This window comes from Gracilinanus agilis, chromosome 3 (genome assembly GCF_016433145.1).
Source record: "Gracilinanus agilis isolate LMUSP501 chromosome 3, AgileGrace, whole genome shotgun sequence".
Lineage (NCBI taxonomy): Eukaryota > Metazoa > Chordata > Mammalia > Didelphimorphia > Didelphidae > Gracilinanus > Gracilinanus agilis.
In genome coordinates this window covers 618,790,000-618,796,705 of record NC_058132.1, presented here as the reverse complement: position 1 = coordinate 618,796,705, position 6,706 = coordinate 618,790,000, and the positions used below count along the sequence as shown (strand labels likewise).

Genomic DNA, 6,706 nt, shown 5'->3' with positions numbered 1-6,706 from the left:
GACAGCACAATAAACAGACATAACCAACATCATAAAAACAGCATAAAAGAACCATCCTTTTAAACAGTGGTTCCCAAGTGCTTTCTTCTCAAGACCCATTTTGCATTTAAATGAAGATCCTTAGGCCTACTTCTGTATTTTAAGTGGAATTTTCTCCTTTGAATGTGACCTCCAGGCAATGTACAACAGAGAGAAAACTCAGGAGTTGTAGGAGTCTCTGAAGGAAACCTGTTGAAACTATGGAAAGATCCTAGGAATTCTAGGACACTCTTTGGCACACAGAATAATATTTTGATGATGAATGAATTTATCCAAGGTCATCCTCCCTTCACCAGTCAAGGTTACAGAGTAGCTATGACATAGTAAACTATTTGAATGCATTACTGTGCTCCCCCTCACTCTCAATTCATTATTGAGTGGCCATGATGGTCTCGATAATGAGCCTTTATGAATTTAGCTAACTTGCTCAATCCAACAGGAACAATCCAATATTTATCCAGCTTGTATACAGAATGTTTCCAATCTGATACAACCTGCCAAGATTATCGATCTAGTGGCAAAGCCTTAGGAAGCTCAGGGTTTTTTCTGCACCATGATGGCATATTGGATTACAACTTTAGTGGAGTCTTAAGCAATAGTTTTTGGATATATAAACTTGAGTTGTCTTGGTTTTTGCAGAACCATATATTTCTTTTTCTCTATCACCATCCCCAAAAGGATAAAGATCACTCAAGGGAATCCAAGTTTATTGCATATATTTTAAAATAAATGGTTGTAGTTTTTTCTCTTAAGCCCTTTGGCTACATAAATTACAGTGGAGTATCACTTCACATATTGACCTCATGAGTGCTGCCAGGACAGTGCTGGTTTTGTGATCTGAAATGTCAAAGTACAAAAAAGTAGCATTCTTTGTGGTGACTTTAACACATAATTTTTGAGTCTGTTGATGGATGTTGGATAATGTGGGACATACTTCATAATCAATGGGTGGATGAAGGTATGTCAAATTGTATTCATAAATGTCATCTAGGACCATGGCAGCATATATGATATGGTTGATTTTCATGATGGCAGATGACTTATTTAAAATCTAAAGTCCTGACACTGGAATTAACCTTCCAGGAGATTAAGATGGAATGAGATTCTGTCTGTTTGACATGGATTTTCTCCACCTTAGTATCATCCAAAAGGATTCCATTGACTCTTTTGGTAGCTACTCATGCCTCCTATATTTTGGGCAACAGAAGTGTATCCCTGAGCCTTTCATCTGTATGCTATTGATTTCCAAAGTGTCTTCATTATTCAGCTCCTACTTGCCAGAAAGAGTTTCTAACACTATTTTGTTTCCAAGTAGAATTACACAGTAAGATTTAGGCCCAAGTTCTGCCATGGCTCAACAGTCTAGGAATACTGTCATGTATCAATGTCCATGTTCAAATGACTTGGAAATGTGTCTTAAGAAATCATAGGGAGGCACTGTTCACCTGAGTCCTAAATGAATGCTGCTCGCAATGTTCAGGTGGCAAGGCACAAAACTTGCACATGGGTTCCATAAATTGGATATTGGTATTATTGGATTTAATCCAGTGGATGACACAATCATACCTCAGAGTATTGCCAAGAATGCTAATCTCACACAAGTTAGAAATATATTACACTGTTTTTTGGTAAATGGCATTTAAGGCATTATTGTTGATTACAAAACAAACTAAATGGTAAATGTAAGAAAAAAATGTGGTTATTGGTTGTTTCAAGTTTTATACACTCAGCAAGATTGTCCAGGACATCATAATCCATTGATACCATTCTCCCTTCATGTTGATGTCAAGTTTGTTTATTTGCTTAACTGTAGCATATTTCTGTAGCATATTTCTGAATCCCCTTCTTGGATTTTGTAAATTGGGTTTTTGTTGACGTATAGGAATTTTGAGTTTGAAATATGAGCTGAGAGACAGTGATCAATTTATTATAATTAGAAGAAAGATTCATAAGGCTGTCCAAATTTACTAAGACATTTCCACGGATGTTGGTGAGATATATTCCTGTCAAAACCAAATTGCATAAATTTGAAAGAGGTTTAAAGTTCATATAAAAAATGTCAAACACTGGATTTTCCCCAGTCATTGGAATGCCCAGGTTAGGTGTCAAATCAAACCAGTGACCATCAATCACTTTCAATTTGTTGGAATTGAGGTGGAGCTTCAACCTTGAAAAGTTGTTAGCAGAAATGTTGCTGATCTGATCTTAGTTTATGTAGAATTTTTGCAAGTTGCTGAGTTCATGCAGACAGTAATCAGTTAAATCTGATTTGATTTTCCTCCAAATGGAGGGTAGTGAGTTGGGTGAGATTGGCTGGTCCAATTCCTGTATCCTTGAGAAGTTATTCTGTAAAAAATCCAACCCTTGTCAAGTTGAAAAGCTGCTTGACTTCATTGGTTGTCTTTTTAAGGTTGTTTCTCAGTGAGAGAACTTGAGAGTCACCTGAAAGGTTGTTGGGAATTCTTGTTAGGTGGAGGTCATAGAAGTCCACTGTTGTGGCCTCACCATATGTGGATTTTAGAGTGAACTATGGCCTAATTTCACACATACAAAATTGTGGATATTCATTACTCTGGATGGAAATGAACTTGTTAGCCATTTCAGAATCCAATGACAAGCTATTAAGGCAAAGCTAATCCTAATTATGCTGGTTGGTAGGAAGTTCAAGCCTCCACCTTTCACTTAAAAAAAATTCCAAATACTAGTAAGAGAGATTCAGGATAGCAAACATAAAAATGTAAGCATTCGAGCAAAATTTTAGTTATGATACATGACTATCCAGAGTCTGAAAGGTATTTTCTGAATTTTCAAAGGGTGGGAAGTAACTGGGAATCTTTTAACAGTGCCCCTCAATTTCAGTCCTGGGCCCAAAATTCCACAGCATGAAGAATCAATGTCTAGTAATGTGAATTTTTATGCTTCTCTTGAGTCTTGTATTTAAAAGTAAAATTTTGTATTCAGTTCTAGTCTTTTCATCAGGAATGCTTGAAAGTATTCTATTTATACCTTGTATAATGGCCATAGCATGGTTTCATATCCCCTCTTAGACTGTAAACTCTCCAAGGACAGGCACTGGTATCTTTTTTCATTTTTCCTTCCCCAGAATCTAGTATACTATCTTGCACATAGGATGAAACAAATACATTTTATATTGAATTGAACTTATACATTTTCAATTATTATTAAAATGTATGAAGAGGAATGTCACCAGAGATTACATCCAATTATAGCTCATTTTTAGGATCCAAAGAAAAAAAAGGACAGAGATTACTGTCATATCCCATTGGAAAGGTGAAAGCTGTTGTTTTTAAGGAATATTAAAGAGGAGGCAGATTTAAGAGATTCTACCAGGGCAGGATCAACTGGTGAAAGTAACTGACTGAAAATGAGAGATGAAAGAGAGAGGAGAGGCAAAGATAGTTTCAGAAATGAATACAAATCATAAATCAGAAGAAGGAACAAGTCTCAGTTTGTCTTGACTTTCCCTCTCTCTCAAATCTCATATAGGTCTTTGCTTAGCAACTTCCGAAGTGAGAGACCCATCCTCTTAGAGAAGGATTATGTAAACAATTATTCAGAGGATAGAAAGTTGGGTTGCATTCCACTCTCCGATGCTAACCAATCATAAGGACTTGACTCCAATATATTCACACACGTTTCACCTGTTATTGGTCCAGAACTCTCCCAATTCTACACTCTCTACCACAGGGCAAAAATTCCAGCCTTTTTCTTTTTGGCACTGATAATAGTTATGACATTCTCTCAATCCAGACAACTACAGGCACTATTGGGAAAATCTATTCCTTTCCCTTGTTCCCCCCACCTTTTGCTTACACTCCTTGGAAGGTAAACTCTATGTTTCAATGCTCAATGGTTTAATGACCAATAAATAAGAGACTTTCCCTTTTTCCATTCAGAGCAGGATAAAATGAGTTATACAAATTGAGAAGAAATGATTGATTTCACTTGGAACTGCACTGAAGTTATTATATTATCTTTGTGCTCAAACTCATCTCTTTTCCAAAATTTTTTAAATTTTTGGTGAGGATACTATCATTTGCCACTCTTGCCTACACCTTCAATGTCATCTTTGTTTCCTCACTGTCACTTATCCCTCATTTCCAATTAGTTGTCAAATCTCATTGATTCTATCTTACTAACACTGTGTTTGAATATAGAGTATATTACACAGCCAACACCCGAGTCCAGGCTGCCATATGAATTATTGCAGTGGGTGACAGATCTCTGTTTCTAATCCATTCTCTAAAAAGCTGGCAAAGTAGTTTTTACTAAACTTTAGGATGATCCCTCCCTTCGCCTATTCAGTGATGTCCAGTGGTTCCTTGTTGACTCCAGGAAAAAAGATGAACTCCTGTATTTTCCATTAAAATCTCCTGACTAGTCATGAGAGGATGCATTTATTGCTTTAACTAAAAGAGCCTACAAAGCCTGGATTTTGCAGAAAGTTTCTTTACTATCTCTTATGAGTTACCATAATTTAGGGAAAATAATTAATTGAAAATTAATTTGGATGAATAACTTTAAATAGGGTGTTTTGGTATTCTGAAACATAAGAAGGAATAAATTCCAAAGGCCCTCACTAAAAACAAAACAAAAACAAAGAAACAAACAAAAAAGCCCTACCTTTTAAAAGAGCAAGCTAATAGAATGGAATAGTCTTCCTAAGGCACGTTTCTTGGGGTCCTTAGTAGGAGAGAATATATTGTAAAGAAGATATTGGTTAGTATGATGAAAATAGTGTTTGCATCTCAAATTTATATTGAGGATAAAAAGAACTCATGGTTGGTATTTGAAACTCAAGAAAGCAGACAGCTTCAGGCACTTAGTACTAATGACCAACACTTAGAAAGCAGCTTCTAGTCAAGGGCTGACCAAATGTTGACTTTTACAGGTTTTCCTTTGTTTCCCCTCCTGGTGTGAGACAGAGTAATTCTCATAAAGCTGGAAACTGCTTGTGTTCTGCGACTCCTTTGCAACCATTATGTCCACTTTTATTGAATTTTCTCAGCTACCACAGAACACTGTACTTAGCATGGTGGGGAGTTATGAGGAAAATTAAGAACTTAAAGAATCTTTGGTGAGGGCATTGGAAAACAAAATATTTATACATGCATATGTATGCAAATACACACATGCATACATACATACACACATGGGCAACATTTTGATGTAATAGAAAGAAAAGTGGTTGTGGAATCAATAAACTTTCGGGGTTCCTTACTGTTTCTAGTATCAAGTATAGACTATGCAATTTAGCCTATAAAGTCCTCCACAAGCTGGCCCTAATCTACCTTTCCAGGCTTATTGTTCATTACTTCATTTCCTTTATGGTCTAGCCAAAATAGCCTTCTTGTTTTCCTCACACAAGACTCTCCATCTCCCTTCTCCATGCCTTTGAAATGTCTATATTCCATGCCTAAAATGCACTCTTCACTTTCACAACTTGGTTCAAGCTTCACCTTCTACATGAAAGCTTTTCTGACCATCCCCTTAGCTCCTAGTGTCCCTCAATTTGGTTTTTATTTTGTATAGACCTATTTATACCGTATCCCATGTGCCATGTAATTTCCTTGATATAAAGGGTTGTTTCATTTCTGTTTTTGTATTTATGCACCTCATGCATGCTTGGCATATAGTAGGAACTTAATAAATGCTTATTTATTACTAATAAATCAATACTTGATTTATGTGGGTGAACAGGGGGCAAGTGGGTACTTCATCCAACAACAGAGCTCACCACTCAACTACCTCTTAGAAAGCAGCTTGGCTCCCTCCCCAAAATTCATCAGCTGTTGGCCAATCTTTTGGTGATAGGTTTCTTTGAACTAGCTAGGCTAGTGCTTTGTATGACAGAATACAGTAAAATCTCACTTTACAGGACTGATAAGTTCCATGATTCTTTGCCTCGGTTGAAAATCATGCACAATAGTGAATATCATTATTTAATAAGTATTTCTTATATGAATATATCTAGGCATTTTATGACTTTTCTTAGACTTATTAGAGCTACTAGCATTACAACTCTTGTAATCTGGGGCCATTATGAATAACTAGATGATGTTAATGAAACAAAGAAAACCCCTGCTTTGAGACAGACAGGTCTTGTTACAAATGAGATCTTAAGACAAAGCCTGATGTGGGAGCTAATGTTTGGCATAAAACAATGCAATGACTCACACTAATGTTTCTCAGAGATAGAATGAATATGATAGGGAGAATTGTTCAAGACTCCGAACCACTCGAGAAATTGGCTCAGATATAGTATGTAATTAAAAATGTTTATTTGACGCATTTTTCTGCTTTAGTTTTTATTTGATTGCTAATCCCATATATCTGAATCTGTTGAGTTCATGTAAAATGGTCTGTATCAAAACCCATAACTAAAGTCTACTGGATTTGATAAAATTTACCAAAGCTTGCATTCCACTAGCCTGAGTTATCAGCTCTTACATGTACTCATGCCAAAATGAAACTTTGCAGTTGGATATTGGTTCACTTCTTTTCTTTTTTCTCCTTATCATCATTATCATCATCATCATCATCATCATCATCATCATCTTCTTCTTCTTCTCCTTTCTTTCTTCTTTTTTCTTTCTTTCTTTCTTTCTTTCTTTCTTTCTTTCTTTCTTTCTTTCTTTCTTTCTTT

General features: G+C 36.0%; 1 pseudogene; it reads right to left on the bottom strand.

Annotated features, from left to right (window-relative positions):
* Positions 1 to 616: 616 nt before the first annotated feature.
* LOC123241942 lies at positions 617 to 2,638 on the bottom strand (annotated as a pseudogene).
* Positions 2,639 to 6,706: the final 4,068 nt, after the last annotated feature.